The sequence below is a fragment of the Sciurus vulgaris genome (genome assembly GCF_902686455.1).
Source record: "Sciurus vulgaris genome assembly, chromosome: 8".
Taxonomy (NCBI): domain Eukaryota; kingdom Metazoa; phylum Chordata; class Mammalia; order Rodentia; family Sciuridae; genus Sciurus; species Sciurus vulgaris.
The window spans coordinates 91,482,424-91,508,505 of record NC_136468.1 but is presented as its reverse complement, the minus strand read 5'-3'; the positions used below and the strand labels follow the sequence as shown (position 1 = coordinate 91,508,505).

The following is a 26,082-nucleotide window of genomic DNA, read 5'->3' as shown; positions in this document are numbered from 1 at the left end:
TTATCTTCTGTAAAACAAACAGGTTTGCAGTAAGGTCTGCAGATTCTAATGGAGGACAAAGAGGATGCAGAGGGATGTAGAATATGACTGTTAATGGGATAAGAAAAGAATATACAGAAGTTCTAGAAAATAGAAAGGGTGAGATTGTAATCAAAAGAAATCGGATGTTAGCATGCAAAAAAGGGGAGAAAGAGACTCTGAGGGAACAGGTAAATAAAAGGAAAAGAAAGCAAGAAAGTAAAGAAATAAAAACTTAATTTTTTTTTTTAAAAAGGAGAAAAAAGAAAATCTACTGTATAACAGACATATACTAATGAAACCTCCCAGTGTTCAGAAGCCTGATGCATGAGAGGTACCTGACAATGAGCTTCAAGCCTCCAGCAGGCGTGGCAGGATGGGATTTGCCCCACCCGAAGATCGGAGCTACGGCTTCCAGGATTATCCAAGATGGCCGCTCTGGCTTCAAAATTTGTTGGTAAATGGGGAGCTGCAGCTCAGGGGTGGACGTGGTCAGCTGGAGGTCCTGGAGACGGGATGCAGTTGGTCTGGAAGGGGTCCTGGGGGTCCAGTGTGTTTGGTGTGCTTGTGGGATCCTGGAGGCCGGGTGCATTCAGTCGGTCTGGGTTCCCGGTGATAGGGCTCAGTCAGCTGGTCGGGGGGTCCTGGCAGCAGGGAGCAGTCAGTTGATGTGAGGGCCCCAGAGGCAGGGATTGGTCAGTCGGGCTGAGGGATCCTGGAGATGCGGCTCAGTCAGTCCAGCCAGGGGTCCTATGGGGCCTGGCTGTTGTCTCAAAATGGCGGCAGCCACGTGTCTTTTGCAAAGGGACTTTGAAAGCAAAGAATCAAGTCTCAGGCATTCAGTCCAACTGGGAGATAGTCTTTCCACCTGACCCGAGGAAAGGGACACAGCCTCACTTCTAAAAGGGTGGGGCGGATCACAGAACGCCACACGCCATTCCTTTCAGCTTCTGCTGGAAGTGCGGCGAAGGTCAAAGGCTCTAATCCCGGGCAGATGGGCCAAGCTCGCCGTGGTGACAGGGTGAGGCTGAGACCACAAGGTCACATTATTATTATTATTACTTGTTCCAGGAATTGAACTCAGGAGCACTTAACCACTGAGCACTGAGCCACATCCCCAACCCCTCTTTTTTAAAACTATTTTTTAGATGTTGATAGATCTTTATTTTATGCATATATTTTATGCATATATTTTATTTATATGTGGTGCTGAGAATCAAACCCAGTGACTCACACATTCCAGGCAAGTGCTCTACCACTGAGCCACAACCCCAGCCCCCAGCCCTTTTTTATTTTTTATTTTGAGATAGGGTCTTGCTAAGTTGCTTAAGGTCTCAATAAGTTGATGAGGCTGCTTTGAACTTGCAATCCTCCTCCCTCAGCCTCCCCAGCTGCTGGGTTTACAGGCATGCGCCACTGCGCCCAGCACAACTCACATAATTAAAGGAAGGGTTTTGTCAAAAGTTGTGTTCAAATGGAATTTGAATTTAAACTACATCTAAATTAGGAGTACCTGTGCCCTTCCTTCTCAATTGATGATCACTTAGCAGAGGCTTCTTATTGAGTAGTTTGTATATTTTGCTCCGCCAGCCTGGTACGTGTCTAATGAGAGAAAACCAAGATTATTGAGTCTCTATGAAGTTCTAGAAGAAAATGAATGAATCTATGGTAGAAGAATCAGATGAGTAAAGAGTTCAGCCTGGACCCTTCCTCTGGAAGGATGAGACATGATCATGGAAGGCCCATTTAGAGTTACATGTGAATGTACACCGAAGTGGGTGGTTTTTGTTTGTTTGTTTGTTTGTTTTCATTTTATTGAATTTAAATCTCACATCAGAAGAAAAAATTATCATATTCAATTGAATCCTGTTCAGCCTTTTAAAAAGAAGAAAATTCTGCCACATGCTAAAACATGGATGAAACTTTAAGACACTGTGCTAAGTAAAACCAGCCAATCACGAACACACACTGTATGATTCCACTTATGTGAAGGACCTAGAGTAGTCAAATTTGTAGAGACAGAAAGTTGAATGGTGACTGTCATGGATTGGGGGAAGGGAGGAATAGGAAATAACTATTTAATGAATATGGAGATGCAGTTTTACAAGGTGAAAGTGTTCTGGAGATCCATTGCACCACAATATGAATGTACTTAACCCTATTGAATTCTATATGTACTTTAAAATGGTTAAAATAGCAATTTTTTTCTCTGCATGCATACTGGGGATTGAACCCAGGGGCACTCTACAGCTGAGCTACATCCCCAGTCTCATTTATTTTTCCTTCTCAAATAGCATCTCTCTAAGTTGCCCAGGTTGGCCTCCAACTCGCAATTCTCCTGCCTCAACCTCCCAAGTTACTGGGATCTGAGGCCCAGATTGAAATAGTAAATATTATGTTATATGTTTTTACCATAATAGGGGGGTAGGAAGGATAGTATAGTGAAACAGACATTAGTGTAAGGTATAAAGCCACCTGCCTCTCCTGGTACAGGAATTTCCCGCCTCCCAACCACTTGTCAATCTGCGCTCTGCCCACCTCTTCCGTTACAGGAGTTTCCAGCTTATGCTGCCGCCATCTTCCTGCCTCCCAGGTTACATCCTAACATGCTATTGGTTCATCAGTCAGTCTGCAAGAATTCTCCTGCGGGTTTGGTTCCTTTCAGCCCGGGAGATTCCAATATCTGGGAGAAGCCATACGCCATCTTTCTCTCTTTCACCCCTTCTTTTCTCCCTGAGCGGACCGCATAAAGACCCTTGTGTGAGATCTCATGTCTGTGGAGCGTTTTTCTGGGAGCTATCAGCGAGCCACAACTGCCCCTAACATCTGGTGATGCATTTTGCATTTTTTATTTTTCCTAACAATTAGTACCTCAGGTACATATATGACTGCATGACTAATGTGATTCTACAACATGAACAATCAGAAAAATATGAAATTACACTCCATTTATGTATGATCTATCAAAATGTATAAATGCATTCTACTATCATGTACAACTAATTAGAACAAATAAAAAAATTAAAAATTGAGTTTGTATCAAACTCTGGTAGTGATATGCATGATGAAGTTTTTAGGAAGAGAGTGTACTAATATCTGCTACTTACCTTGAAATGCTCCTAAGATGTAAGACAGGTGGATACAAGGATAGAACAATGGATAGATTCGTGAGTAAACAAGGGGTAGGGTGGCCTTCGCTATAAAATTCTTTCATCTTTGCTGTGTGCTTTAAATTTTTCATTAAAAAACACTGGAGAGGAGTTGTACTCCCAGCCCTTTTTAAGTTTTATTTTGAGTCCATCTTGGTATTTGCTGAAGTTGGCCTTGAACTTGGAATCCTCCTGCCTCAACCTCCTGAGCTCCTGGGATTAAGCCATGTGCCCCACCTCTGGCATACATATGCACTGGATTCTTGTTTTTATTCTTTAGAGAGTGACCATCAGTTAGTGGATTAACAAGTGAAGCACAAAAGCTTTGGGGTAATGTTTGCACACATTACTATTTGCTCCGTCAATCACATGCAGCCTGAATGTGCGGTGGGTGGGTGTGGAACACAAGCAGCTATTGTTGTAGAGCTCTGGTCGCTAAGCAATGTGTGTGTGTCAGACTTCCCAGCTACTTACTCCCCAGCTTTCCCCTTCCCCGAGGGGCAACAGAAATTTGTTTCTTTGATTAAAAATTATAATAAAATGGGTACTAAAAGAGTAGCTGCAGATTCAAGTAGGTAAGGTGGTGGATCTGTTTTGTTGGTTTCAAAGAAATTACTATAAGTTCAATGTGGTATATATCTATTTTGTATAATATACTGATAGGATGTTTTTCATCTAGGTAGAAAGCTAATAAATTATCATTTAACTTTACGTGCATGTCTACCCATATACATACATAAATTAGCAAATAAAATTTATGAATGGTAAAGATAGCCCCCAAAATGCTTGATCTTTGATTACCTCTTTTTTTGCTTTTGATGTGCTTCCGAATCATTTTTGCACAAAAATTCTTCACTTCTAAACTGTTAGGACTCCTAATAATTATTATTGTTCATTGGTGTTTTTATTTTAAGTAGCATCTGTCTGACCAAGACTATAATGATTTTCTTATCTTTAGGTACCCCTTACTTATTCTTTTATCTTTATGTATGTTCACTCATCTGATAACTCTTTTTTTTTTTATTTTCACATTTCCCATAGTCAAGCGCTAAAACCAAAATAGCAAAGCTGTTAGATATCTCTTGCAATGGTGACCCTCAGTGGAGGACTATTGTGTGGCGCCAGCATTGGTCTACATGGAATAAACACACATCTGTACTTATCTCGAGCATACCTTCCTTTATCATGGGAGGAAGCACTCCTTTACCCTGGAAGGTATGCTCGAGATAAGTACAAATGTGTGTTTATTCCATATTTCTCCTAACTCAACCACTACGACAACTACCTAAACACATGTTCAATGGCCTCTGCCCTCCTTGGGATCCAGATGTTAAATAAACCCTCTCCTTTCTGGCAGACACTATGGGAACTCCAGACTTTGGGTGACCTGGCCATGCTGTACCTTTCACATTGTTCGAATAGAAAAAGCAGGATGTGCTTTTTAAAAAAAAAGAAAAAAATACCTTTATTTATTTATTTATTTATTTATATGTGGTGCTGCGGATTGAACCCAGTGCTTCACATGTGCTAGGCAAGCGCTCTACCACTGAACCACAACCCCAGCCCAGGATATGCTTTAAAAGTGCTGAAGCCAAAGCCAAAACCCCATCACAAGTATATTGACTACCTGGGATGGGTTTGCCTACCTTGTTTACAGCTGTAGCAGAGACAATTAAGCTTGTCGGTGTCTCAGCAGGCATTTCACTTCCACTCGATGTCCTTGCCCTTGTTCAAACCTTATTGCTTCAAAAAATCCACTTCTCACTTTTGACATTTTACTGTTGCTTCGCATGTAATTGTCAAGCACCTCTCCAACCCAAATCGAGCCAGTCCCTGTCCTGACTAGCATTCTCTTGAAATATTGTATTTTTTTCATGATTCTTATCTCAAAAAATAATCCAAGTTTATTCTGTACTATATAAACTGTAATTTTTGAACTCTCTGCCTCTTATCAAGAGTAAAAGAATTCACAACTGCTCACTGATAGCAGATATGACTATAGGCTGTTCAAGATTTTAGCATGTTCTGAAAACACATGGGTTGTCAGACTTCCTTGGACACTTGAATCAAAAATGGACAGTGAACTAAAGACTTGTTAGAGGCAAGTCAACATCTGAAAGAAGCAATGTATTTTTTTTTAATTTTTATTTTTTTATTGTAAACAAATGGGATACATGTTGTTTCTTTAAGTCTATTGATATGGTGAATTACATTTATTGATTTCCTGATGTTGAACCAACCTTGCATCCCTGGGATGAAACCCACTTGATCATGGTGCACTATCTTTTTAATATGTTTTTGTATGCGATTTGCTAAAATTTTGTTGAGAATTTTTGTGTCAATGTTCATTAAGGATATTGGTCTGAAATTTTCTTTCCTCGATGTGTCTCTGTCTGGTTTAGGTATCAGTGTGATATTGGCTTCATAGAATAAGTTTGGGAGGGTTCCCTCCTCTTCTATTTTATGGAATTCTTTGAGAAGTATTGGAATGAGCTCTTCTTTAAAGGTTTTGTAGAACTCGGCTGAGAACCCATCTGGTCCCGGACTTTTCTTTGTTGGTAGACTTTTGATAACTTCTTCTATTTCATTACTTGAAATTGGTCTATTTAAATTGTTTATGTCCTCCTCGTTCAGTTTTGGCAATTCATATGTCTCTAGAAACCTGTTGATGTCTTCGAAATTTTCTATTTTGTTGGAGTATAGATTTTCAAGATAGCTTCTAATTATGTTTTGTATTTCAACCGTATCTGTTGTAATATTTCCTTGTTCATTCCGAATTTTAGTGATTTGGGTTTTTTCTCGTCTTCTCTTTGTTAGTGAGGCTAAAGGTTTATCAATTTTGTTTATTTTTTCGAAGAACCAACTATTTATTTTGTCAATTTTTTGAATTGTTTCTTTTGTTTCAATTTCATTGATTTCAGCTCTGAGTTTAACTATTTCCTGTCTTCTACTACTTTTGGTGCTGGTCTGTTCATCTTTTTCTAGGGCTTTGAGCTGTAGTGTTTGTCATTTATTTGTTGAGTTTTACTTCTTTTATTAAATGCGCTCCATGAAATAAATTTCCCTCTAAGTACTGCTTTCATAGTGTCCCAGAGATTTTGATATGATGTTTCTTTGTTCTCATTTACCTCTAAGAATTTTTAAATTTCCTTCTTAATATCTTCTGTTATCCATTCATCATATAAGAGCATATTGTTTAATCTCCAGGTGGAGTAGTTTCTGTTTTTTACTCTTTCATGTATTTCTAACTTCAATCCATTATGATCTGATAGAATACAAGGTAGTGTCTCTATCTTCTTGTATTTGCTAACATTAGCTTTGTGGCATAATATATGGTCTATTTTAGAGAAGGATCCATGTGCTGCTGAGAAGAAAGTGTATTCGCTCTTGGTTGGATGGTATACTCTATAAATGTCTGTTAAGTCTAAATTATTGATTGTGTTATTGAGATCTATGGTTTCTTTGTTCAATTTTTGTTTGGAAGATCTGTCCAGTGGTGAGAGAGGCGTGTTAAAATCACCTGGTATTATTGTGTTATGGTCTATTTGGTTTCTGAAATTGAGAAGGATTTGTTTGACATACATGGATGAGCCACTGTTTGGGGCATAGATGTTTATGATTGTTATGTCTTACTGATTTATGGTTCCCTTAAGCAGTATGAAATGTCCTTCTTTATCCCTTCTGACTAACTTTGGCTTGAAGTCCACATTATCTGAAATGAGGATGGATACTCCAGCTTTTTTTGCTGAGTCCATGTGCATGGTATGTTTTTCCCCATCCTTTCACCTTTAGTCTATGGGTATCTTTTTCTATGAGGTGAGTCTCTTGCAGGCAACATATTGTTGGATCTTTCTTTTTAATCCAATCTGCCAGTCTATGTCTTTTGATTGTTGAATTCAGGCCATTAACATTCAGGGTTATTATTGAGATATGATTTGTATTCCCAGTCATTTGGTTCATTTTTAAAATTTTATTTATTTATTTATTTATTTATTTATTTATTTATTTATTTATTTATTTGACACGACTTGATTCCTCCTTTATTTGACAATTCCTTTAGGATAATTCCTCCCTTTGCTGATTTGCTTCTTTGTTTTTCATCTCTTCCTCATGGAATATTTTGCTGAGAATGTTCTGTAATGCTGGCTTTCTTTTTGTAAATTCTTTTAGCTTTTGTTTATCATGGAAGGATTTTATTTCATCGTCAAATTTGAAGGTAAGTTTTGCTGGGTATAAGATTCTTGGTTGCCATCCATTTTCTTTCAGGGCTTGAAAAATGTTGTTCCAGGCCCTTCTAGCTTTTAGGGTCTGGATTGAAAAATCTGCTGATATCCATATTGGTTTCCCCCTGAATGTAATTTGATTCTTTTCTCTCACAGCCTTTAAAATTCTGTCTTTATTTTGAATGTTAGGTATTTTCATTATAATGTGCCTTGGTGTGGGTCTGTTGTAATTTTGTGTATTTGGAGTCCTATAAGCCTCTTGAACTTGATTTTCCATTTCATTCTTCAGATTTGGGAAATTTTCTGATATTATTTCATTGAATAGATTGTTCATTCCTTTGGTTTGTTTCTCTAAGCCTTCCTCAATCCCAATAATTCTTAAATTTGGCCTTTTCATAACATCCCATAGTTCTTGTAGATTCTGTTCATGATTTCTTACCATCTTCTCTGTTTGTTCAACTTTGTTTTCAAAGTTAAATATTTTATCTTCAATGTCTGAGGTTCTGTCTTCCAGGTGTTCTATCCTACTGGATATGCTTTCTATGGAGTTCTTAATTTGGTTTATTGTTTCCTTCATTTCAAGGATTTCTGTTTGTTTTTTTTTCAATATCTCTAACTCTTTATTGAAATGATCTTTTGCTTCCTGTATTTGCTCTTTTAACTGTCGATTGGTGCGATCATTCAATGCCTGCATTTGCTCTTTCATCTCATCGTTTGCTTCTCTGATCATTTTGATTATGTACATTCTGAACTCCTTTTCTGTCATTTCTTCTGCCATGCTGTCACTGGGTTTTATTGATGTAACATCTAGATTTGTTTGGGACATTTTCTTGCCTTGTTTTCTCATATTGTTCAGGTATCAGTGGACCGCTGAGATATTGCAGATTTCCTCTATTGACTTATAATATTCCTGAAGATTTCTAGTATATCCCCTCTTAGCCTTCAGTAGGCTGAAGTCTTGGTGGAAGTTGATAGTGCGGTGCTCCACAAGGAAGCTGCCTCTCTAGGGGTGGTGGCCTTAAGGTGGGGTATATTTCCTGCTAGTGGGCAGAGGTGCCTCCACTTGTTGACCAATGGTCATCCAAAGGGGAACTAGGCTGCGGGCTGAGGCAAGGCCATTTTGGGCCTGTGTCTCAGGTTTTACCATCCTTGTGGGAAAACCTCACCCGGCAGGGAAGACTCACCTGGTGGGGAGGTCTCGCTGGTCAGTTCCCCTCCTAGAGGTTCCCCTCAATCTACAACTACCATCTGGGCTGGGCTGCCTTCCTCTGCAACGTTCCCAGGGGCCCAGACCTACCTCCTGGGCCTGGGAGCCTCACCCTTCGCAGACGAGTCTCCTTAGGCTGCTTCTCCTCAGAGAATCTGCCCGCAGTCCTGGAACCTTCGCCCTGCCCCAAGCGTGTCTCTGTGCGGCTCTTCCACCAAGAAGCCTCCTAGGTCCTGGGACCCTGCTCTGCACCTAATCGCCTGGCTATGTGGCCCATCCTCTGAGCAGCCACCTGGAGCCTTGTACCGTCCCTCCAAGACCCAGCAACCTGCCACACGCCTCTTCCTCTGGACAGCTGCCCAGTGTTCCGGTGCGGTCACTAGAAGTCCAAGCAACTCACTGTGTGCCTCCTCCTCCCGCCAACCACCGTAGCCCTGGGCAGTCACTCCAAGTCCAAGTGACCCGTCCAGTTCCTCCTTCTCCTCTGGGCAGCCCCCGGGGTATTCAGGAGTGGTTACTCTGAGTCGCTGTGAGTCCAAGCGACCTGCAGCATGCCTCCTCCGGGCAGCCGCCCGGAGCTCTGGTGCAGCCGCTCGAGACCAAGCGACCCGCCACACTCCTCCTCCAGGCAGCCCCCCGGTGTTCAGGAGCAGTTGCTTTGAGTCCAAACAACTCACTACTCGCCTCCTCCTCTGAGCAGCCGCCTGGAGCTCCAATGCAGTCACTCCCAGTCCAAGCGGCCCGCCGCGCTCCTCCTCCTCCTCCGGGCCGGTCCCTGGTGTTCAGAAGCGGTCGCTCTCAGTCCAAACAGCTGGCCACGCAGCTCCTCCTCTGGGAACCGCCTGTAGCTCTGGTGCAATTGCTCCGAGTCCAAGCGCCTCGCCACGCTGCTCCTCCTCCTTCTCCTCCAGGCAGGCCCCGGTGTTCAGGGGTGGTCGCTCTGAGTCCACACAGCTCTCCTCACAGCCCCTCCTCTGGGCCGCCGCCTGGAGCCCCAGTGGTTGCTCCGAGTCCCAGCGCTGTGCTGGGCGGCCTCCTCTACGATGCTCCCAGGTGTCCGAGTTCAGTGCTCCAGCGGGGGGAGGGGTGTCTCGCCGGCAGCTCTACTTCACAAAGTTCCCTGCATTCCGGGACTATCGCCCCATCCAGGATGCCTCCCCAATGGGAGAGACTCACCCGGCTGCTTTGAGTTGGTCCCAATTCTCTCAATATCTCCTCTTTTGAATCCTGAGTCCTGGAGCAACATGAAATGTAGCACCCTCTAGGCCGCCATCTTGAAAACCGCCCTATAATTTTAAAAATTGGAGCACATTCTAGAATTTATACTTCTTGAAAAAAAAAAAGGAAATGTTCTAGCCATCTACTCTGATGCCATGAGGGAAGAGGAGAGGGAAAGGGGAAATCCTGGGGAACGACATTGGCCAAATTATATTGTTATGTGCATGTACAGATATATAACAACAAATCCCACCACTACGTACAACTATTATGCACCAATTAAAAAACATGGAGAGAAAAAACCATTGGGGAACTTTGGGTGTTAGAGTTTCCAGGATGGCCACTTGGTGGCTCCTAAGTACATCTACAGACCTTTATTACCAATGTTACCTAGACATAGCTACAGTTGCGGTACCAAGGATGAATCTGTCCAAAATAGAAAAATAGAGGTGGAGAAATTTTACCCATGATTGAACGAGAGACTGAAACTTCCCTTATGTATAGATATCAAATTCCAGGACAGATTACAAAGGTGGGATGAGGCTCAGAATCCCACCTCAAGAATCATGAATATTTTACACATGGACTCATTCTATTGCCCAAATAACAATAAAACTTTCAATCATGTTTAGATTAAGAATATGTTTCAGGAATAGCCTGCACTTTATCTGGTTGGGACAATAGCTTTCTTCTGGGCTGGGGATGTAGCTCAGTGGTAGAGTGCTTACCTAGCAAGTGTGAGGTCCTGGTTTCAGTCGCCAGCATGACAAACAGAAAAGGTTTTCTTCTGCTGAAAAGATGATGCTTTAATTGACACCAATAAAACTTGGGCCTTTTGTTCCTACCTGAATGAAGGAACTACTTTGCAGTTACCATATTTAGAGAACTATGTAAAAATCTTTAAATAAGATTTTACAGAAACCTCATTGTCCACATTATCCCTCATGTTCCAGAAAGTAAAAGAAATTAATAATATTCTAATCAAAATATCACCAAAATCAAAAGAGTCCTGGGGCCGGGGGTGTCGCTCAGTGATAGAACTTGCCTAGCATGCACAGGGTCCCGGGTTTGAACACTAGCACTGTGAAAACAAAACCCATCCACACACAATCGAAACTATTCAGCTTTTTAGGAGAGTTTAACCTTGTTTAGCCTAAAGTTTTATCCCTTGTCCTGATGATAATGTAATGTACACCATGAAACAAGTTTACCACTCTCCATGTGAAGTTCATATGGACCAATGGGGCTAAGATTAACTCCTTTGCCAACATATCTTCTTTGTTACATTCTGATCTTGTCAGTTATTGTCAAAACTAATATTGTGTACATAGTCACATACCAGAGGATGAAAACTGCACTTCGAAAGAAACATCGGGCACATTCTTACACGCTATAGAGTCGGGAGACTGGGTGTCATGAGAAGAATTCCAAGACATCAGCCTTAGAAAGTTCATCTCAAATACTTTGTGTGTTTGGTGTTGCAGATCAAACCCAGGGCCAGCACTCTACCACTGGGGTTATATCCCCAGCCCCCAAGTGCTTTTAACCACAAATATTGGTATTAAACTCTCATAAGCTTATGATTCCCAGTATAAAGATGTGAATGAAGCCAGGCATGGTGGCACACACCTGTAATCCCAGTGGAGGTTGAGGCAGGAGGATGGCGAGTTCAAAGCCAGCCTTAGCAAAAGTGAGGCACTAGCAACTCAGTGAGACCCTGTGTCTAAATAAAATACAAAAAATAGGGTTGGGGATGTGGCTCAGTGGTCGAATGCCCCTGAGTCCAATTCCTAGTACCCCCTGAAAACGATGCTACTGATTCTACAATCTGGACATCCAGTCCCACAAGAGATACATCGTCATGACACTCAGTGAAATGCTTTTAGATGTACACAGCTCTGGGAACTCATAACTTCTCAAAAAATTCATGGGTCAAGATGATAAGACATAGAGGTGGTTTCTATCCAAGACTTTCAGATGAAGAATCATGATTAGAACTTACACTTTACTATTTGTCATCTTCTTTTATTATTTCTAAACTTTGCTTTATGTGAGTCAAATTATTAGGCTGTAAAAATGACCTTTAAATGATCTGACCACAATATAATAATGTAGTTGTACTGTTAGTAGTGAACTTGTCTAGAGAAATCCATCTCCCTTGACAGGTGAGTGCAGAATCAGAGGGTTGTGGGCTTAGGCAAACAGGAGCTGTGGAAGGTGGGGTGGTTTGCAGAACCATGTGGTAGGAGATTTGTAGTGATGGGAAGAAGTGATGGAGCTTGAGATAGGGAGGATTTATAAGAAGATAATTCAGCCTGTCTGAAGGCTAAGGAAACTCAGGAAGCTGATGGACAAACTAATGGAAGAAGCTGGTGGAGAAGCAGAGGTTAAATGTATATAGGGGGCAGTATAAAATAAATCAGTAGAGAGGAGCATAGCTCTGGCTTCAGGGCTAAATTTAAACAGTAACTTCTATTTGCTAATTATGTAACATTGGGCATCTTACTTTAGCCTTCTGATCCTTTGTTTTCTCATTTGTAATGGGATAAGATTTCCCTCACCTTAAGGAGTTGTAGTATTGAGATTATCCATATAAAATGCTTGGCACAGTGACCAGGATACAGTGAATGCTTAGTGGATAGATCTTCTATTAAGAAGTGAAGAAACACTGGAATAGAGTATCCAAGTCCAGGTGGGAAAGGTGGGGATCCAACTCAGGTGGAGGAACTATCTAGAAAAAAGAAGAGGGATCCCTCTGTGCATGGTTCTAAAACATGTCTAAATTCTTTGGTACCCCTTTTCTTCCAAAGATAGAGCCCAATTCCCCTCCTCCTGAGTGCAGATGGTACTTACAGACTCATCTCTATTACAATAGGGCGGAAGTGATGATATGTAACTTTGAAGAGTAAGTTACAAAAGCCTTTGCAACTTAGTCCATGCTTGTTCTTTTGAATCACTCAATCTAGGGGTAATTTCATGAGAACATTCAAGCAAACTTCTAAAGAGGCCCAGAAGATGAGATGCTGAAGCCTTCTGCCAATAGCCCCATGAGTGGCCACCTTCAATTTGATTCTCAAGTTTTCAGATCATGGCAGCCCCACTGATATCTTGAGTATGTCCTCATGAAAGACTTTGAGCCAGAACCACCCAACTAAGCACCTTCCAGATTCCTTACTTACTAAATTTTGAAATAATAAATGCAATTAGTTCCTTTAAGCTGCTAAACTTAGGAGGATAATTTGTTACACAGCAACAGGTAACTAATATACCCTCTTTCTCTAAGGCAGAAAGAAATCAGAGAATGACATGAGTGATAGGGAAGGAGGGTATCTATTTTCTTTGTATAATTAAATGTGAGGTTTGTTATCTGCTGACGAGGTGGCTTGAAGAGACAGGCAAGGGATTGGAATAGCCATGCAGAAAATAGGAAAGGCAATTGACAAGAGGCACAGACAAGATTGATGGTTTTCTTTTGAACCTACTTTCCTTTATGCCAAACCCAACTGCAGAAATCACAGTTGCTAATGGAACTAGATCAGACTGCATGTAATGAGCCTCAGTCCCAAGTGTGAAATTCAGAGGCAGAGCGGTCTGTCTGAGCCAACCCAGAGGCCGTGTGTGTGGGCAAATTACTGATGAGTGAGTTCAGGGCTGAAGAGGCTCAGACGCATCTTGGAAAAGTACTCCCTGCTGTCAAAAGTGATTTGCAACAGCTGGATGGAGACTGGCACATTATTTATGAAGAGAGAGAAAATATCAGGGAAGTATTATAAGAGAAAAATCAACAAACCTATGTCTTCCCCAGAAAGCATATTGCAGTAAGGGGAAATTCCAGTCTTCAGATTTCTCAAGATGGCATTATTCTTGGCATCATTCTTTCCTCTTTGGTCCAATGTCTGTCTATCTGTTGGTCTCTCTCTCTCTCTCTCTCTCTCTCTCTCTCTCTCTCTCTCTCTCTCTCTCTCTTTCTCTAACACTCTGGTTGTTAGCAGAACAGTCATGGGATTTCTCCAGATCAGCCATCCATCCATCAATCTTCAGTCTTTTTCTCAGAACAACTCCAGCTCATGAAAGAGATTAGGATAGAACTTCCCTCTCCTAAAGTTAATTTGAAGTTACCACAAATTGAGTCACTGCATCTCCCTGCAGAATGACAAATTCTGCTCTCCTTCATGGCTTAACTTCTCCCTGTATTGATTCCACTTGGGAATTGGGAAATTAAAACTTGACTGCACAAACTGGGGCCTTTTTACCTTACACAATAGGGTTCATTCATTGATTTTTACTTTCACGTACTCAGACATTCGGTTGCTTAGCAACTCATTTTTGAGTGCCTACTCAGTACTAAGGTTGGGAAAAAGTGAGTGTGGTGACCTTAAGAAGGAGCAAAATGGCAGCACAGAGTAATTACCCAATAAATCTGTGTTGAATAATCATTCTTGCTGTCTCTGGGCATCCTAGGCTGGTAGAGGAAGGAGGCATGTAAACAAATAACTTAGTGCAATAATAAATGAATCGATCAAGTATTATATAGGATTGCATCTACCTGGAAGTTAGGGATGGTTTGATAGAGGAGGTGGCATTTGTTTGATCTTAAAGAACAAGTAAGAGTTTTCCAGGAAAGGTTTGGCAGACAGACCAAAACTATTCATAGGTCTTACTTTGAGCAGGATTCCTTTTGTCACTCCAGTCTAATCACACCTTACTACTATTAATAATTATCCATACTTTGTTGGGTTTCATTTTTTTTAGCTTAATTTTTTGTTGTTTTTAGGTATACATGACAGTAGAGTGTATTTTGACACATTGTACATACATGGAGTATAACTTCCCATTCTGGTTGTACATGATGTGGAGTTACACTGGTCATGTATTCATATATGAACATAGGAAAATTATGTCCAATTCATTCTACTGTCTTACCTTTTCCCATTGCCCTTCCCTTTCTTTCATTCCTCTTTGTCTAATACAATGAACTTCTATTCTTCCCTCTTCCCTCCCTTTATTGTGTGTTAGCATCCACATGTCAGAGAGAACATCTGTCCTTTGATTTTCTGGGGTTGGCTTATTTCATTTAGCATGATAGTCTCCAGTTCCATCCATTTACCAGAAAATGCCATAATTTCACTCTTCCTTAAAGCTGAGTAATATTCCATTGTGTATATGTACCACATTTTCTTTATCTTTTCATCTGTTGAAGGACACCTAAGTTGGTTCCATAGCTTAGCTATTGGGAATTGAGCTGCCATAAACATTGATGTGGCTGTGTCACCATAGTATGCTGATTTTAAGTCCTTTGGGAATATGCCAAGGAATGCGTTAACTGGGTCAAATGGTGTTTTCATTCCAAGTTTTCTGGGAATCTCCATACTGCTTTCCAGAGTGGTTGCCCCAATTTGCAGTCCCACCAGCAATGTATCAGTGTACCTTTTTCCCCACATCCGCGTTAACTTTGTTTTTGTTCCCAAAGCAGTGATAGGTTGGCAAAGTTAGATGCAAAACAACCCTGTAAAAGAGATTATTTTTGATAGATTAGATGAAATTAATTCAAGAAAAAAGGGATTATATTCAAGTTCCTTCCTGAGAGAATCTTTCACTGTTTATGTAAAACATTACTTTTAAACCAGGGAAAGATATTCTTTCTTACAGATGGTCTCCTTTCCTCTTAACTTTTTCAGAATTCAAAACCCCACACCCCCCCTATTCCATACCAGATCCATGTTTTCCATTCTTTTTTCTTTTTTTTTTTCCCCCATGTTTACTGTTGCACTTTGTGGCAGTTCAGGGGACCGTCAGACATTGTACACACTAAACCAAAATGGCACAAGGACTTGGAACAGCAAAATGCAGTAATTTAATTTGTCACTATCGATTCGCTAGTGATTAAGCATACTGAGAAAATTCTTAATTGCATGACAGCACAGAAAATCACTTTACACCAGGGAGACGAGCTTGCGAAGCCAACAGATTCCCCTAAATTGGAATTCAGAAAGAACTCTTGTTTGCAAAAAGAAACATGGATCAATACTGACACTCACTGAAATGTTTTAATGAGTAAGCTTAAGCATTTTGATTCAAGAAACTACTGGTCTAACAGGAGCTGCCAGTGTTACCAATGCTAATTAGGTACGTTTCTCTGAAGTTGCCCAACCTGTTCTATTCTGCCTATAAACTACTTTGACAATCATAAAAGAAACAAAAAGAACAAAGTAAAAAAAAAAAAAAAAAAGTGGAAAAGAGAAAGCCAAAGAGCCAAATCTATCTCCAGTTCAGTCAAGAATTTGGGATTCTATCACTTTTACAATCAGGTTCTTCTTTCTGCCAGGTCGCAACCCCTCCTGAATTTAATAGAGGTTGGTGTGTATTTTTAACATAATGTTACCACCCACCAAGCCAGTCATTGACAAAACAGAATAGTACAAAGATTTGGAATTCTCTCTAGCAAACACTATATATAGCTTGGCTTCAATTGGGGGGATAATTTAGGATCCTATTAAATATAATTCTTTAAGGACTGAAGAATCACCCTAAATAAATCAAGGCCAAGTGGTGCTCGCCCGTAATCCCAGTGGCTTGGCAGGCTGAGCAGGAGGATCATGAGTTCAAATCCAGCCTCAGAAACAGCAAGGTGCTAAGCAGCTCAGCGAGACTCTCTCTAAATAAATTACAAACTAGGGCTGGGGATGTGACTCAGTGGTTGAGTGCCCCTAAGTTCAATCCATGGTACCCCAAAAATTAAATTAAAAATAAATCAAGGCCAAGTGAATTGAGTACAGTGAGCAGCATTTCCTACATGTTCCTTACTAGGCTTTTCACATCAAAGGGTTCGTGTGACCCCCGAGGTCTGGGGCTCTCGGGACTCCACAGACTCAACTGGCTTTCTTGCTGAAAGCTTCCTCACATTCTTTCACATGACCAGATGCATTACTGATCCCCAAGAAATACAGCAGACAGTCGGCCCTGTGTATCTGGGGGTCCACATTCTAGATTTCAACCCCCTTATGATAGAACCTATTTGGGGGAGAAAAGAGCATCTGTACTGAACATGTACAGACTTTTTTCTTGTCACGGTTGCCTAAATAATACTGTAGAACAAAGGTTTGCATGGCATTTATGTTGTGTTAGGTATTATAAGTCATCTCCAGGTGATTTTAAGTATAAGGGGGGGATGTGAGCAGGCTGCACTCAAATACCATATCATTTTATACAAGGGACTGGAGCATCTGAGGATTGTGGTATCGACAGGGGGTCCTAGAATGGGTCCCCATGGACACCAGGGATTGCCAATATTGTGTATTCCAGCTCACTTGACATCAGAAGCTGTGTCTGAACACCACGGGGTGTGTTCAGTGTCCCACAGATCAGACTTTTGGAAATGGCTATTCAAGTTATTAATTTTTTATATTATTTTTTTGTAGTACAGGGAATCTAACCCAGGGTCTCAAGCAAGTTCTCTACCACTGAGCACTACCCTGTTATTCCTCAAACCCAATTTTTTAAAATTTTTGAGGGGGAAGGGGTTGTTTTGTTTTATTTTGTTTGTGGTGCTCGGGATCAAAACCAGAACTTCTTGCCTCCTAGGCAAGAGATCTACCACAACCTCAATACCTCAACTGTCACTGGAGCACTGGGCACTGTCAGAAGGGGACCAGCCCGGCATGGTGGCGCAATCCTGTAACCCAAGCAACTTGAAAAGCTGAGGCAGGAGGATCTCAAGTTCAAAGCCAGCCTCAGCAACTTAGCAAAGCCCTCAGCAATTCAGTGAGACCCTATCCCAAAATAAAAAAATAAAATAAAAAGAGCTGGGGATGTAGCACAGTGGTTACATACCCTTGAGTTCAATCCCCAGTACCAATAAATAAATAAATAAATAAATAAATAAATAAATAAATAAATAAATAAATAAATAAAATCATTCATTCATTAAAAAAGAAGAAGAGGAGAAAGAGGAATTAAAAGGAGAAGGAGACTAAGGAGACCCAGGGAAGGAGCATATCATTAGTGACTGATTTTCCTTTCCTAAATCCGCAGAGCACTTACTGAGGACAAGGCCTTGTATTTGTTAAGTGTCATGTACATAGGGAAGGAATAGCCTGTCAGCTAGTTGCACGAAATCTTTTAAACTCCCTGCCCCAACTTCAAATCTAAGGAACTTGACATCAAGTTACCTATCAACATTCTACCAGAACTTCTCATCACCACTAATCAGAGGCCCTTGAAATAAAGGAGTTTTGTTATTATGTTTAGTTTTGCTGGTGGTGGTGGTGTGCGGGGGATGCAACCCAGGGCATTGCTCCTGCGGGGAAAGCACCATTGAGCTACATCTCCGGCCCACCCCCACCAATTTTTTTTTTTTTTTTTAAGTTTATTTGGAGACAGGGTCTTGCTAAATTGCCTAGGTTGGCCTTGAATTTGTGATCCTCAGCCTCCTGATGAGTTGGGATTATAGGGGCACACTACCACAACCAGCTAAAATTTGTTTTGAGATGAAATTCACAAAAAATAACCATTTAAAGCATACAGTTCAGTGGTATGTAGTATGTCCATGTTCTACAACTTCTTTCTAGTTCCAAATCATTTCTATCATCCCAAAATAAAAATCCACATTTATTAGTTAACTCCCTTCCTTCTCCAGCCCCTGACAACTGCCAATCAGCTTTCTATTTCAGTGAATTTACCTATCTGGATATTTCATATTAATGAAATCATCTAATAAGTGACCTTTTGTATCTAGCTTCTTTCAATTAGCATTATGTTTTTGTTTTGTTTTTTGGGGTTTGGAGGGGTACTGGGGATTGGACTCAGGGGCACTCGACCACTGAGCCACATCCCCAATCCTATTTTGTATTTTATTTAGTGACAGGGTCTCACTGAATTGCTTAGCACTTCACTCTTGCTGAAGCTGGCTTTGAACTCATGTTCCTCCTGCCTCAGCCTCCCACGTGGCTGGGGTTACAGTCGTGCATCACAGCACCCGGCAGCATTATGTTTTTTAGGTCCATTCACATTGTAGCATGTATTAGTACTTCATTCCCTTTTTAAAATGTGTTCTTTTTAGATATACATGACAGACAGTAGAATATATTTTGACATATTACACATACAAGGAGTATAACATTCTAGTTAGGATTCCATTGTTGTGGTTGAACATGATGTGGAGTTACACTGGTCATGTATTCATATATGAACACAGGAATGTTATGTCTGGTTCATTCTACTCTCTTTCCTTTTCCCGTTTCTCCTTCCTTCCCTTCATTCCCCTTTGTCTAATCCAATGAACTGTTATTCCCCAACCCAGTTGTGTGTTTGCATCTGCATATCAGAGAGAGCATTCAACCTTTGGTTTTCTGGGATTGGCTTATTTCACTTAGCAAAGTTCCATTCATTTACCAGAAAATGCCATAATTTCACTCTTCTTTAAAGCTGAGTAATATTCCATTTGGATATGTACCTCATTTTCTTTATCTATTCATCTGTTGAAGGGCACCTAGGTTGGTTCCATAGCTTAGCTATTGGGAATTGAGCTGCCATAAACATTGATGTGGCTGTGTCACCATAGTATGCTGATTTTAAGTTCTTTGGGAATATACCAAGGAATGGGTTAACTGGGTCAAATGGTGGTTCCATTTCAAGTTTTCTGAGGAATCTCCATACTGCTTTCCAGAGTGGTTGCACCAATTTGCAGTTCTACCAGCAGTGTGAGTGTACCTTTTCCCCCACATCCTTGCCAACATTTATTGTCATTTGTATTCTTGATCATTGCTATTCTGACTGGAGTGAGATGGACTTCATTCCCTTTTGTAGCTAAATAATATTCCATTGTATTTATGTACCATAATTTGTTTATCCATTCATCCTTGATAGGCATTTGGACTGTTAGGTTATTTTGAACAGAACTACTATGAAGACTTGTGCACAAGTATTTTGTTTCCTAGTCATTTGGAGATAGACCTAGGAGTGGCACTGCTGAGACACAGAAATAAATTTTTGTTTTGTTTTTGTTTTTCTAAGACATTGACTTTTGCAGCTAAAATTTTGTGACCTCCTAAGGCAAATCAAATCATGTTAGTTTGAGACATAATTTTTAGCAGGTTTGAAAAAATGCATATAAAACATACCACCTTCAAGAAGCTTCGAAAGAATAACTTGCAAAAGCTAGTTTCTTCTCCTACACAAAACATACCTGCTTATCCTATGAGGATCTGCTCACTTTCAGTGAGTCATTAATCTCTGTTATTCAGCTAGATAAGACTTTCTGTTGTCTTCTCCACCAATAAGATTCTAACAAAGACAGTAAGCAGAGATGTCTTTTGTATTCATAAGAAGGCAGAAAATAAAGAAGAAGGACACCAGAACTGGGTCAGCTATTCTAGAAAGCTCCAGAAACATCCAGATTCTTTTTTAATAGTCAATTAAAATGCTTCATTTAAGCTCTATCTCTCTGAGAAGAGTTAATTATTGATTAATATCATTGAATACACTGGCAACATGAAATGCAAGCATATTAATTAAGCAGAAACCCTCAAGCATAGTTTTCACTTTCCATAAACATATTCTAAGGCTTCGTTCAACTGGGCCTCATTCCAAATCCATTCTTTAAATGGGGCATTAAAAAGCTCTTGACTTTTATCTGATTATTACACATATTAAGAATCAACTGAGTTTAAATTTCTTTCTAGGAAGAATGAGGTCTATGCTCAAGAGAAGCATGGGGTTTTTTTCATTTAAGTAAATCTAAATTTTTGTTTAGAAGGTTTCTACTGTCATTATCAGCCATAGATATAGGCAGCAAAAATTTTCTTTTACATTACAATTTCAACTGAATTTAAAGTTTGGTAAATACTATAAGTACATAAGCTAAGGAAATGAACGTGTTGACTGCAGGCGATGCAGTTTATCAGACATTGACGAGTGTTAATCTTGAGACTAGTACATCACGATCTAACACGGCCATGGTAACGACATAGGATTGCTGAGTTGTGTTTCCAGGGCCTTCTGGAAGTGACAATGGAGTTGGCAGCGGAATCTAGACCATATACACATTGTCCTGGAACATGCATTCCTCTCCTAACCCAAACTGGGAAAATTCTGGTTCTTACATTCACAGACATCCCAATGGGGGAAAAGGGAACGTTCTTTCAGACAGGCACTATGAGATTCTGCAACTGCAGGCCTCTCCAGGTGAAACTGAACTCTTACATGGAGCAATGTTGATGTGATCTGCCTTAATTATCTGATTGATGTATAGGGAGGCAGAACAACTTGTTAATGCATTCATGCATCTATTTTCTCTTTGGGCAATTTATTTAGTCATCACCTCTTTATCCTCCTCACAGTAGGTCCCATGATATTTACCTAAAATTCCGTAAGATTTTGATTTTTAATTTTAAATTACTTTTGGTGGTGGTGATACTGGAGATGGAACCCAGGGCCTCATATGTGCAAGGCAAATGCCTGGCTTTTGTTCTAAATTTTAATAATACATGTATTTTCATAGTACATATATTTTTAAAATAATAAAAGATAAGAATTCATACTTAAGAGTGTGAAAAATACAAAAGAATACATGATAAAAAATAAATAGAAGCCTTTGCTCAGCTTGCTTCCCTACTTCCCACCTCTCCAATTCATTTTCCTTCCCCAAGGTGAGCACAGCTAAATTTACTGCCTACCTTTTCAAAGCACATAGTTACAGAGATATCAAAGGAGATTATTTTCTAAGCCCTAAACAATGAACTATATTGGAACCAATTATCAAGGTCACTCTCAAAACAAGAATACAGATTGTCTGTCAAACATTCTGAGAAATTGCTGCCTAACAGAATTTTAATACATTCCTTCTCCCCAGAACATCACAGATTTCCAATATTACAGCTTCCTGCCATGAACCAGACCACAAGCTGGAAGGACATGTAAATAAGAATACCACCATGTTTAATAAAATTTGCTTTGAATTTGATAAAGCATTAGTATAAAATTTTAAAACATAAACAAGACTTAATAATTCCCTCTCTTTACAGAGAAGCAAACTCTTGGAAACAGGAAGACATCATAGAGATGAAAGGATTTGGGAGCCAGTGTGGAGTCAGGGAGATTTTGACTCTGGTTCAAGTAATCAGCAAATATTTATTCTTCTTCTATGCTGGGGTGAGCACAGTAGGCATATAGAAATAGAAGGTGTGGTCCCTGCTTCCAAAGGGTTTGCCATCTACTGAGAAATCAGATGGGCAGCCAGAACTTGCACAAGAACCTGAATTTGGTAAAGGAATGAACCAAAGTCAGCCTCCACAGTTTTTTGTTTGTTAACAGAAAGGAAGGACAAGACAAAATCAATGTCTTCACTCCCTTCTGGCCTTTCCTTTCCATTCCATCACTCCTGCCCTGGCTCAGACTTACATGACCTTGCCTATTGTAATGAACTTGTATGCAGCACCCTGCCATCTCTCCCACCTACCTTCACCCAAGTCAACCTGAATGTGGCCACAAGATTGCTTTTTCATAGGTGCAGGAGGGACCTCTCTGCTTAAAATTAAAACTGACTCTTCTGTGACCACCAAACAGTCTGAACTTTTCGTGACTAATTCAAGGCCCTCTCATAAACTGTGCTAATATCCTTCCAGACTTGTCATACATTTCCTAAGATGAACCCTGTGCTGTATTCAAATTGAGTTACTCACCATTCCCAAAACCACCTCTGTGCCAGCCTGGTGTGATTCACATCCTCCCTTTGCCAGCCCCACCCTGCTGGCCCAGCACCCTCCCATCTCCATAGCCAAACAGAGGAACCAGCCCTGGAGAGGCTGCAGGCATCCAGGTGTGAGATGACCACACCAGGGAGAGGTGGGGAGTGTGGGAAGGGAGAGGAGGGCGAACACAGATGGAGCAGCCCCCTCCCAGGGCTTGGTGACTGATTACATGTGCGGTGGGAAGGAGAGAGCTGAGTCAGAGGCAACTTAAAACTTAAAACCTTAAACTTAGGTTTGAAGCAGCAAATGGAGTTCTTCACAACTGCTGAGTCCACGTCCTTGTAGTTATGGGAAGTTAATGTCTATTTCATACTCCCGTATAACCCAGGACCATTTGTAGTTAATGATATTGTCTACTCTAGATCTCTAATATATACTTATATGTTTACTTTAATGCATGCCTAATAAAACATTTTACTTTGGGAGCTCAAGGTCTTGAAGAGGTATTAGTAACAGCTGGAGCAGGCACTTGTAGGTGCTTAGGACTTTTTCTCCATCTCCCCTGTCTGCTTTGGCGCGGTCTGTTTTCTTCACCTGCGTTAGTAGAATCATCTTCCTCCACCTCTCCAAACACAAGTCTAGACCAGCTGGGAGTGTTAAAAGCTATAATCTAAATGTTCAGATAATGACCCAACCCTCTCATACCCAGGCACAAATCTCAGGGAGGAAAACTAGAATCAGCAGGACAATCGATCCTTGTGTCCCCTGATCCCTTCTTCTCCAGAAGAAAAATCCACTAAAAAGACAAATTATATTTGGAAGACTGTTTGGTAAGCAAGCATGGAATCACATGTCTAATTCTTCAGCAAGTCTATTCTGCTTTACCATAAAAGAGAATCCCAAATGAGTCCTTTTCCTCCCAGCTTCACTCCTACATCCTAGTCCAAGCCACCATCCAAAGTTGGCAAAAATGGGCAGGTAGCTCAGTGGTAGAGTGCTTGCCTAGCATGTGCAAGGCCCTGGATCAAATCCCTAGTACCACAAGAATGAAGTCATCAAACTTTCACAGCAGCTTCTCTGTCTCTAACCTATTTTTTTTTAATTTCCTTACATTTGATTCTCCATTTAGTACATAGAATTATTCTGTTGAAGTGTAACTCAGATCACATCCCTGCCTAAAACACCCCTATAGCTTTTGATCTCTTAGAATAAAATCCAGACTCCTTGACATGGACTTTAGCGAACCACGTGACCTGGTCCCTGCCAAATCTCTACCTTATTTCAGACTTCTCCTCATCTTGTTCCTTCCACACTGGCCCCTCGACCTCCATCTGTAGCTCAAACCTGTTAAACTCATGCCTCATGTGGACTTATTTTCCTAGTGGAAGAAAATGCATTGATCTGTGAACACAAGTATATGATTTGTCTGTTACAGTTTTCATTGTACATCAACAAATTGGCATTCTGATGTGTACAACCATCTCTTGTGAGTCAAGTTAGAGTGAATTTATAAATGAAATTGTTTTTCTAAGCTCAGAGCTAAGAGACAGACTCGTAAGATCCAGTCTCTGTCTATTCCACTAAAATACTACTTACTGCCCCTGACTGACCTATATTTTACTTATTCTTTACTGAACTTAGTAAATAAACATACTTACACAGTAATTTTGCTTTACTGTAGCTGTACAACCCTCTATCAGTTCATCACTATCTTTCTCATAGAACATGTGAAGTGTCCTGGGGGAGGGGAGGCAGTGCCTCTTCTGGAGGCCAGGTTGACAGTGGCACTGGTCCTCAGTCATTCACTTACCATGTCTTGGGATTTACTCTCATTCATCATGTTTGGTTAAATGGATTTATAGACAAGTAACTAATTCTCACAAAATGGAAACACCATAGAATAGATTCCTGCAAAGAACTAGAAGAGAGCTCTTACTAAATTTGCAAGCACAAGTAAAGAAAAAAGAAAAGGACAGAGTTGACATTTTTCAGACTTCTGGTACAGTGCCTCATTGCAGTCATTGAGGCGTAAAGGTAATGACGTCTAGTACGATCTGATGGGGTCATCTGCAATGTGGAAAATTTACAGGACTACTTGTAATAGGAATTTGTATCAAGTATTATTTATAATTAACTTTGACCTATGTGTATATTGTCCTTGAGATTGGCTAATGATTGAAACTATCACAATGAACATGACAGTTAAATGTTTTTTATTTTTAAATTTATACTTTATGATTATCACATAATGTACTTTATATACTAACATTAATATTAACAATGATTTTGGTATAATACAATTTCACGTGTATATTAATGGGTATTATATGCATATGTGTGTGTGCATGCTGAAAAAATATTTAATGATACAATCAAAAAACTTTAAAGACCACTGAATTAAAAGATGGCATTTGGAAGGACTCTAACTTCATAATCATGATTACCAAGTGATCAAAGTTTACAATCATCATTTCATAATATTCTTTTGTATGACATAAAGATTGTACTTGAAATTAGTTATTAAGAACTTCTCTCATCTAGAGCACCAGAGCTTTACAGTTGTGGGAAATTTGGGAGTAGCACCCAGTGGTGACTCTTGAGATAGACTGCATAGCTAAATCTCTACTTCAATCATAACTACAACCTGGTGCAAAGTAGTTAATTTATTGTGCCTCAGTTTCCTCAGCTATAAAATGAGGATAAAATTGGCATAGGATAATTGTGCATAGGGCTATTTTGGTAATAAATGAGCTGATACAAGAATTTAAATGAGTACTTCACATTTAATAAGTGCTCAGTGCTGTGCATGGTTGTGCACACCTGTATCCCAACTATGGAGGTTGAAACAGGAGGATCCCAAGTTCAAGGCCAGCCTGAGCAATTTAATTAGACCCTGTCTCGAAATCAAAGATAAAAAGGGCTGGGGATATAGTTCAGTGATAGAGTATCCCTGAGTTCAATCCCCAGTACCACACACACAAATAATAATAATACAGATTTAAAAATAAGTGCTTGGTGAGTGCTAATATTAATCTGGCTTTGGTTACATTTGAGAAAACAAACATAAGAATAAAACTAACCTTGCTACCTTCTGCCCCTTGCTGGCCAACGTGAATTAGTACACGGTACTCTACATGGGATAACTAAATAAATGTGTGAGGTAAGGAAAGATCTTTAAAATATATATATTTTTAGTTGTAGATGGGCACAATATCTTTATTTTGTTTATTTAGTTTTTATATGGTGCTGGCGATTGAATCCAGTGCCTCACGTGTGCTAGGCAAGCACTCTACTACTGAGCCAAAACCCCAGCCCAGGAAAGATTTTTAGGGTTGAAGAAAACATCAATGCTTAACTTCAGAATTTTGTTTTTATTTTTGCGAAATAGTGTTAAGAAAAATCAACTACCATGAAATTAAGCAATTAGCAAGAAGTACAGGATGAAAAATTAAATCTTTTAAAATAAATAATACATCTTAGATGTTCAAAAGCAATTTTAAAAGCAGGACATTTTAAATGGCAGTGTTCCAAAAGCAGAGGCCTTGAAAATTTCTGGTGAAATAGAGCATGATTTGCCAAGA

The 26,082-nt window shown here is 40.1% G+C and overlaps 1 long non-coding RNA gene across 2 annotated transcripts in view; it reads left to right on the top strand.

Moving 5' to 3' along the window:
* LOC306667825 overlaps window positions 1-26,082 on the top strand; it is a 48,129-nt gene that overhangs the window by 19,846 nt on the left and 2,201 nt on the right. For both annotated transcript variants that reach the window (XR_013765652.1, XR_013765653.1), the window contains one exon: window positions 21,836-21,926. This is a non-coding gene — a long non-coding RNA (uncharacterized lncRNA). The remainder of the gene's footprint in view (window positions 1-21,835; window positions 21,927-26,082) is intronic.